Source organism: Chrysochloris asiatica, unplaced genomic scaffold (assembly GCF_000296735.1).
Source record: "Chrysochloris asiatica unplaced genomic scaffold, ChrAsi1.0 scaffold00020, whole genome shotgun sequence".
NCBI classification, from domain to species: Eukaryota; Metazoa; Chordata; class Mammalia; order Afrosoricida; family Chrysochloridae; genus Chrysochloris; species Chrysochloris asiatica.
The window spans coordinates 29478150-29487936 of NW_006408538.1; the positions used below are offsets into that span (position 1 = coordinate 29478150).

General features: G+C 37.1%; 2 pseudogenes; both read right to left on the reverse strand.

Moving 5' to 3' along the window:
• Positions 1–1277: 1277 nt before the first annotated feature.
• On the reverse strand, positions 1278–2034 carry LOC102814143 (annotated as a pseudogene).
• A 2543-nt stretch (positions 2035–4577) lies between these two features.
• LOC102819204 overlaps positions 4578–9787 on the reverse strand; it is a 65501-nt pseudogene continuing 60291 nt past the window's right edge.

Here is a 9787-nt window from a genome sequence, read left to right on the forward strand (position 1 = left end):
CTTTACTCCATTCACATCATCATAGTTAACTCTACTTGGAAGAGGCAGCTCTCCCAGTCACATTTTGAGTGCTTTCTAACCTGAGGGGCTCATTGTCCTGCACTATATGTGACAATATTCAGGTGTTCTTCATTATGCTTCAACATTCGATATTCTTGTGCTGACAATGTTCCACTGCTAATCATAAGGTTTTCAGTGACTACATATTCAGAAGCAGTCTGCCTCGCTTTCTTCTTAGTCTATCTTTGTCAGGAAACTCAGCTGTGAAACCTGGCTACTGTGGGTATTTAAAATACCAATGGCATAGCTTGCAGAATCACAGCAACATGCAAGCCACCACAGTATGACAAATTGACAGACGAGTGGTGGCAGCAACAAACAGTAAACACTGAAACAACAGTGATGAAGGAACTGGTAAGAAAATCTATAAACAGAATGAAACCAACACAGAAAATTATACAAAGAAACCAGCAGCCCTGCAAAAAAAATCAGCAAATGACAGCAAATTCATACCTCTGAATAATGACACTGAAAGTAAATATGCCATGTAAGAAACAAATAGTAAAATTGGTAAGAAAACATGACCCAACAATGTGCTACAAAAGACATGCCTTAGACACAAAGGTAAAAATAGAATAAAATTCAAAGGATGGAAAAAGATACCATTCAAATGGTGATAAAATAAGAGCAGGAATGGCAATATTAATTTCTGATAAATAAAATTTAAGGCATTAAACTAACATAAGAGACGAGGAAGGGCATTATATGATGACAAAGGGTCAACTGAACAAAAGGACATAGCCATAATAAACTTCTATGCATTCAATAAAAGAACCCCAAACACATAAACCAAACATTAACAGAATTGAAAAGCAAAAATAGACAACTCCACTTTAATATACCACTTGTGATAAAGGACAGAACAACTAGAAAGAAACTCAACAAAAACACAGAAAAATTAAACAATACAATCAACCAACTTGATCTCACAAGTCTTCTATTGCCACACTCAATGGGCTCTATACAATGTGTTAGATGAATAAATAGTGAATAAATGAGTGAATTTTTTTCTATGTTTATGATGTATTTATTGATATTTTTTACAAGTAGCAAAGTCCATTTTTTCCCCAGCAGAATAGACATGAATATAAAAACCTGCTGATTTCCATACTGCCCCTCACCCCATTTCCATGAGGTTAGGACTAGTAAGGAAATTGTGGCTTATGAACAGCCTCCTGAAGTAGAGATGGTTTCATCAACTTAGTCTTGAGCTTGAATCAGTCATCCTCTTGCTGATTTCTTTTCAGTTTAAGGAAATCTATTAGTTTGTGAGCATCCTCACCAGTAGAGAGATCTACAAACTCCTTGGGCAGTCGCTAACTCAGGTGGGGACTGGGCTGTACTGTAACTTCACTGTTTGTGCAGAGAAACGCTGGAGACTGCTACTCTAGGGCATCTCCTTCACTAAGTTCAGCCTTCAAGTTTGTTCCAGATATCAGTTCTTCCCAAGTAAATAACAGTGGATCTGTTACCTTACCAAATGGATTAAAATCAATAGCCACACCTTGCCCCTACTGTCTTGATAGATATCAAATACAAAGTCTTCATCTAAGAATTTATACTGTTTCTTGAAAAAGTCTTGTATGCATCTGTAAATTTCATTCTTTTGTTTAGAAATATGATCATAGTATTGTGTATAAGGAGCTCTGGTAGCATAGTGGTTACGAATCGGGCTGCGAACCGCAAGGTCAGCAGCTCAAAACTACCAGCCGTTCCATGGGAGAAAGATGAGGCTTTCTGCTCCCGTAAAGATTTACAGCCTTGGAACCCCTGTACAGGGTCGCTGAGTCGGAACCGACTCCACGGCACAGAACAACAACATCAACATTGTGTATAGTCCCTTTAAGAAATACCAATAAGCTTGTTTTTCTTGACAAAACATTGGAACTCAGCCCCAGGAATGAATTCACACCACTTTCCAAGAACAAGCTCATATTCTGTACAATGATCTGGGGAACTGTGTATCAAGGACATTGTCACGGTACAACCAGATCCACTGGGTATCTTCTCAGTGTTCATCCTCCAGCTTCTGTGTACTTTACAGCCAATGTTGGCACCTGTGCCCTCTGTAACACTGTCCTGGACAGGGGAACCACCTCATCTAAAGGAGAACCTCAGGTGCCTGGGATCGTTATGGCCTCCTGCCAAGCTCCATCTTCCTAACCAAGGGCTGGCATGGGAGTACAGAAACACAGCTCCCCAACGTGGGACAAACTCTGAAGTGTATTACTTGTATATGCTCCAGCGAGCTCCATAACATCAGGCAGAGGCTAGGGCTTCACCTGAAATCCTCCCCCTTGCCTGGTTTCGCCCTTTTCCCTACCCTACATCCCCTCCTCCCTTACTGCTGTTAGTTGTCATCCACTGATTCTGACTCATGGAGACTCCATGTGCTGGGGAGCAGAACTGCACTGTTGAGTTTTCAAGGCTGTGACCTGTCAGAAGCAGATCACCAAGGGCTTTCTTCTAAGGTGCCTCTGGGTGGGAATAAACAACTTTTTGAGTAGTAGTCAAGTGTTTAGCCATTTGTGCCATCCACCTGAATTCTCTTGAATTAATTCATAAAATGTCTGATCCATAAAAAAAAGCAAAGTATACTAAGTCTATTTCGCTGCATGGCCTAAGCACCCATAATTATGTATGTTTGTATGTAGGAATGTTTCAGTCCATTTTTCAGCAGCCTGTCACTATAAGATAAGCACCGAACTGCTAACCCAAAAGTTGGCAGTTCAAACACACCAGCCGCTCCTTGGGAACTCTACACAGGATCAGTATGAATTGGAACTGACTCAATGGCACTTAACAACAACAAAAATTCATGTAATAAAGCTCTTAGATTTTAAATGTCTACAGTAAGTATTTTCTTGGTCAGGGAGGAGAACTTAACTATTAATTAACATAGATTGATGTATTTTTCATTAACCTATACAGGTTTGCTATGAGTCAGAACTGACTCAGCTGCACTAATCAACAACAGCCATACCCCACTGGGAAGAGCTTGTGGCACAGTGGTTAAGCACTCAGTTGCTAACTGAAAGATTGGTGCTTTGAACCCACCAGCTGCTCTATGGGTGAAAGATATGGCAGCCAGTTTCCATAAAGATTTACAGCCTTGAAAACACTGTGGGGGCAGTACTACTACATTCTATAGGGTAGCAATACATTGCAATCCACTCCACAGGTTTGGATTCATACTTCTTATTACGATGCATTCCTTCAACCCCCAATTGTGTCAAATTTCCACTCGTTTCTTGTAATCTCCTCTTACTCTTGTAAACATATTTCCCTCCAGCATCTTTCTTTATTCAGCATTCAATCTCTTACAGGAATAAATGGAAGGGTCACAAATTCTCCAGTTCATTTGGCCTTAGGTGGAAAAAGAAGTCATGTGGAGCACCTAAGTTAGCCTTTTTGGCTTCTGGGGAGCCCAGAGGTGCTGAGTGTGCTAGAGCTGCCTGCTGGCTGTTTACCACCATTCAGCATTAGTCTTAACTGAGCCTCCGTTCAGTAAGTAGCTTCCCTAAAGTCTGAATGGTATATTAGTGGCATCTGGGGAGCAGGACATTTATACCCTAAAAGAATGCCTTTCCCATCATAATCAATGTTTCCAAGTAGAACACATTAGATTTACTATTAAATGTTTTGATAAAAGAACACTTACTATAAATAACCAAATATTCAAACTCATAATAAAATTTAATATTTATTTTAATTTTTCCTGGTAATAGTACTCAACACATAAGGAAAATAAACCAAGCCATAAGACTCAGTTTTAAATGTAGCTATTTTTTCAAAGGTGAAAAGTTGGTTTCCATATTTAATGGCAATAGGTGGGAAATCTTCTTTTTTAAAACTACCATTCAAATAGTATTTTAAGAACTATATAACATGATATGTTTCATAGAATGGACAGACATATCTGAGTGCCAATCTGAGTGTGTTAGAAATAGATACATCCTAAAGAACATACTGGAAAACCAAACGTTCTTTTTATAAAAAGTAGCTTGAAATAAAAAAGAACTTCGTAGTAAACTCGATAAACATTTATACACAGGATTGAAAAAAAAATCTCCATCTTTCCAATTCTTACCTTCCCACTCCCCCATTCTCCCCACACACAAACAAAACCATCTAGCAGATTCCATGTTCACTCATTTCTGTATCGGACATGTGGGAGCCTGGTTATACAGTCAATATTAACTTCACAAAGTGCAGTTTTGAAGATTTACCTATTGGAATTTCAATATCAAATATAAACACTAAACACAAGACATGCAATAACCAAGTTAACATCATTATGGTGTAAAATCTTAAAAACTACTTGCAAGAGTTTCAATTTACCAAAGAATAAAGATGTCAACTATAGCAGTATTCTCAGTCTCCAACAGTATGGACTGTGTGTTTTTGTTATTTGGCAAATATTTTGGAGTCGAACAAAAATAATGCAGTCTAAACAATATTTCTTCTGTCATTATAATATGATTTCCCGAGCAGAACAGTTACGCGCAGAGCAAGAATTAGATTTTTGGAAGCTTTGGTGCATTAACCACAGGATTTGCCTCCTGCAAGTATCTCCTCCCTGCACTCTTGTAATCATAGGTGCAGCCGTGAGTTTCTGCATAGCGATGAGATGCACAGAAGTTGTTTCCACATCTAAAGCACAAGAAAAGGTTATGTGAATCGCCACATGTCTATAACAGGCCCACTGCTTTGGGAGATCAGAGACTGACTTCAGGTGGTCCAACAGGAACCCATTGGATCTCTTTAGCAATTTCAGAGCTGACATTTTCCTTCCAATCATAAACAAGCACAAGTACCTCCCCAAAAATCCTCTATGAAACAAAATATAGACATTTAGGAAGCAGAAAAATTACAACCAATAAATATGCCCACCATTTCTCTTCTACTTCATGAATTTGGGAGAACTGAATTTCTTAAATATTTGTTCTTAAGAGAAAACTAAATTATGTAAAACCTACTATGACATAAAAAGTTAAAAATACTATTTCTAGCAAGAATCTAAGTGGTTTTCATTTGTCTAGAGTGTACTCTGAAAAGCAGCAGTTATTTTCAACATCAGGCCTCAACCTAAGGGGTGATACAATCCAATGCTAATGAAATAATTATAGGTAGAATAAAGTTAGTATCTGTTTCATTATTTCTTGAATATATATGTTGTTGTTGTTGTTGCTAAGTGCTTATGAGTCAGTTCCAACTCATAAAAACAATGTATAGGGTTTACAAGGATAGAAATCTTTGCAGAAACAGAATCACTGACCATGTAGTTCATAGTCCAGTACTTATCCTACAGAGCCAACACACTTCAAAATGTTGGTGAAAAAAATGGAATTGATGGAATGGAATTTTTCCACAAATTTTTTGAAGCTCCTTTGTATTACTGATCTGTTGAAATAACTGTTAAGTAAATTAACTTTAAATCTAGTCCTTTTTTTGTTTAATTTATAATAGATTTTTAGAGGAGGGTTCCTCAAATCTACATTAAAACAAAACTCAGGTATATCTGTCATAGGAACAAGAACGTCTGTTCTCTAGTGGTTTAAATTTCTTAATTTAAAGAGCAAGAAAGGGTCTACTACCATTTTTGAAAACTCATGGTACTTGTTATTTCAACCAATTAGAAGTTCATCGGAGGGCTGCGATCTGCACATCACTTTAATGACGGTATTATAAATAGCCATTTGAAAGAATGTTTTATTGTGCATAATCCCCAAGCCAGATCACAACACAGAAAGCATTTCAGCTTCTCCAGCTGGCCAACCTGCCTGCATTCGTAGCTAGTAGCCAGTCCTGTTTTCTTTCCACAAAGAAAACAATGCTTTGCCGTTTTCTTCTTTGTTTGAACAGGGGCTTTCACAGGTGGAAGGTGATGAGTACATTCCCCTGTTTGGAGAAAGGACACCTTGATTAATGCAGGCATAAATTCTAACTGTGAAATACCATAACAAATTTCTGTCACAGAAAACTTCAATGTCATAAAAATTTAATTTGTGCTGAGTAGAGACAAAAAGAATTGCTACAAAATCATAGAAATTTTATTATACAAAAATATCAAGACATGAATTTTGTTTCTTGACATAGCCTCCATATAGGTCTACACACTTCTGAAGGTGGTGTTTCCGTCTCTCTAAACCTTCCCTGAAGTACTCTGCACTCTTCGATTCATACCACATCAAAATTGGCAGTTTCAGTATCCTTTAAGGACTCAAATCATGTTCCTTTGAAATGTTCTCTGAACAAAAATAAGCCCGGAGTGGCAAGATTAGGGGTGTAGGTAGATGGAGCAAGATTTCCCAATGAAGTTCTCAATGGGCATTGTCGTGATAGGAACCAATTCCTCAGGGCAACTTTCCTGTCCTTTTTCCTAGTGATGCATTTTTCAGGTTTTTTTAAAACATCTTCATAATAAGGCCCCATGAACATCATATGTCGTTCAAGAAAATCTATCCAGCTTACTGGCCCCTACCCTTTGTAGTCCCTAAAAACAGTTGCCAGAAGTGAGCTGACCTGTCTGCCTTGACCTGAACTTGCCCAACAGATACCCTCAAAAGCCACTCTTGATTAGACCTTGCTCTCTGGATCCTACTGGTAAATCCAAGCCTCTTCCTTACTCATGGCATATCACATAAAATCATTTTTATTAGTTTCAATCTTGCTTAAAAGACAATGGAAAGATCAGCTTTCTGAGTCAGCTTTTGGCACCATTGTGTTGAGGCCCAGGTATTTCCTTAAAATTGAAAATGCTGAGCCTGTGAATGCCCAACTTCAGCAGCTATCACATCAATGGTAATTGTGTGGTCTTCTTCCACCAGTTTCTGGACTTCAGCCATAGTAGTGTCTTCATATCCCAACGCTGATGGTCTTCTCTCTTTTGGCTCATTATTGAGGTCTTCCTGACCTTCCTTAACACAGTTGATCGACCTAACAAATGTTTTTACAATGTGCAGCAGTATTCCTATAAACTTGCTGCAAATGATGTGAGAAGATGTCCACTAAGTTCTTTTAAAAATTTGATATGGTTTTTTCCCCCATGACATGAAAAGTATCCTTCTTTTTGAAGGCACCCTAACAAGGCTAAAGAAAATGTATTGCTGAGAGAACTTGTCTTCAGCCATCCACTGATTGCAGAGAGATAGTCAAACATGTTGTATTTAGAACAGACTTGTGTATTTACGAATTGGAACGCTAGCCACAACACTTTGGAACTTACTCTCATATTTTTCATTTCAAAACTCATTTACACAGTCTGCAAGTGAATTCACAATAATACTATACATTTGCAAACATGTGGCAGGTTTCTATTGATTAGAATATGTGTTTCTAGGACTTTTCATGCTCACCAACACTTTCTGATTATTTCTAAGGGTAGTTAGTTTATGTAAAGTATAGTAAACTTTGACAGAGATTCAAGAAAATGCCTAGTTCAAAATAATACTTGATGAGGTCTATGAGGAACAGTATAATTAATGTGTAATATAATCACCAAGAAGGAGCACCAAAGTATCATGGAACTGGTCTTTTAGTCCTGATTACACCAGAGAAAGTAAATTAATCAAACCATACACATGTTATTTATCCTTTTAAAACTTAAATTTGTTAATTTTTTTAAATAGTAGAACACATATTTTTCCCTTATAGATTACAAAGTTTTTTTGGTCAAATCAGTTCATGTATAAAAAAAATTATAAACATTAAAAGCTTTACAAAAATATAAAGTATATTATCAATAATGACTACCTACAGGACACAGCCCAATTTTCCAGTACTACTGGCTTCTCAAAAACACATTTACTAAATCTGTACTACTGTAGCAACTTGATTTTTTGTCTTTAAGATAAGAGCACATCTGATATTATACAAGAAAGAATTCACTCAGTGTCTTTAATCAATAAGTGAAATAAATGGCTTTTAGAGCTGACCAAAATTATAACAAACTCATTCGAGCAGAGAGACTCACAGTTACTCTCTTAGTTATCAGTGTTCATTATAGTTGTTACAATAATGAAGTACACAAGTGCTTAGTGACTTCTAATAGCCAAGCAATGAAAACAAGAAAAAAGATGAGGAAAGGAAGAAAGTTGGCATAGTGTCCAGGCTGTTGTCACCTCTTCTTACTACTGAGAAAGATTTGGATGCCTCAGCTTCATGCTTGTCTGGAAGCCAAAAGGCTCTGAAAATCTTTCAAGAGCTCAAAAAATTAAATTTACTAATAACAGAGGCTATGCCTTTTGCTAAAACCCAATTTGGGTCCTGAGGGGTATACAGTCTGACTACTTTACCAATCTAAAATGCATTCCCAAATCTTGTACAAACCTAGAAACAAAATTTGATACAATGAACTAAGTAACTGCTAATGATACCAGGGCACCAATTTAGTTAATAAGAACATTCTTCCAAAAGCGCACTTAGAAGTACCAGGATGACAGGGTACCTCAGACGCTTTTAAAAACAGCAACATTTGCTCAGAATGTTGAGGGAAACCACCACATGTTACACCGTCTGGAAGATTTTCTCAATTGCAACTCTTATTGAAATTTAGGATTAGGATATTCTTCCTTAAATAATGGTGGGGGGGGGGGGAATCTGTTGATAATTTAGTTCAGTATGACCATATTTTTTTTCTCTTTAGGGATATTTAGCTTAAGGTTTCCCAGACTTTTTTCATTTAAGAATACAGAATGAGGTGGCACAAAAAGATAACTGAATCTTCCCCTTATGAGAACAGTCTCCATATGTTCTTCTATCCATTTTTGAAAAAAACATATTAATCATCAATCCATGCTAAGAATCCTCCCATCTTAACGTATAGGTTCCCTACCAAAAGGAAAAAACCCAAACTCTGAACACAATTTCCAGCCTTACATATCCAACATAATGCTTTTCTAACTTTCTAGAGTCATTTCTTGCCATTTACCATATCACATCTTCCAGATTTCAGATGTCAATTCACATCTGAAATCTCTTCCAAAGTGTTTTACTCCACCTTGTCAAACTAATTCTAATTATGCTGCAAGATATCATTAATTATCAACTCCTCTCTGAAATCTCTCAAATGTGTATTGAGCAAAAGAAAAAGTCCATGTAAAAAGTTCTGTTGTGGAGTAATTTTTCAGAAAAGGATGAAAGATTTTTTTATTAACTCATGTGTGAGACACTTCTTAGTCTAATATTTGATCTAACACAATGATTTGTAAACCCTCATTCAACAAAAACAATGCAGCATAAAAAATAATAGATTATTAATGTTCAAAATGTAAGTTTGGTAGTCGCATGCATAAAAATAATGGCTAAAACTATTGTGAATGAATAAGAATGATAATGCAATCAAAGGAGACCCTATAGTGGAAAAAACAAAAGGACCAATGGAGGAACCTAATATGTCAATTGTAGAGTAGTGGTTACGAATCGGGCTGCGAACCTCAAGAACAGCAGTTTGAAACTACCAGCTGTTCCACGGAAAAAAGATAAGGCTTTCTCTACTCCCGTAAAGATTAACAGCCTTGGAAACCCTGTACAGGGTCACTATGAGTTGGAACCGATTCCATGGCACATAACAACAACACCACCAAAGAAGACAGACTCTGCTCTAAGTAATTCAAAAGCAAGAGAAAAAAATTATAGCTACTACTGTAAGAAGAACCGACTCGATGGCGCTTAACAACAACAACAACAACTGTAAGAAAGGAGCTCTGGTAATGTAGTGGGTTAC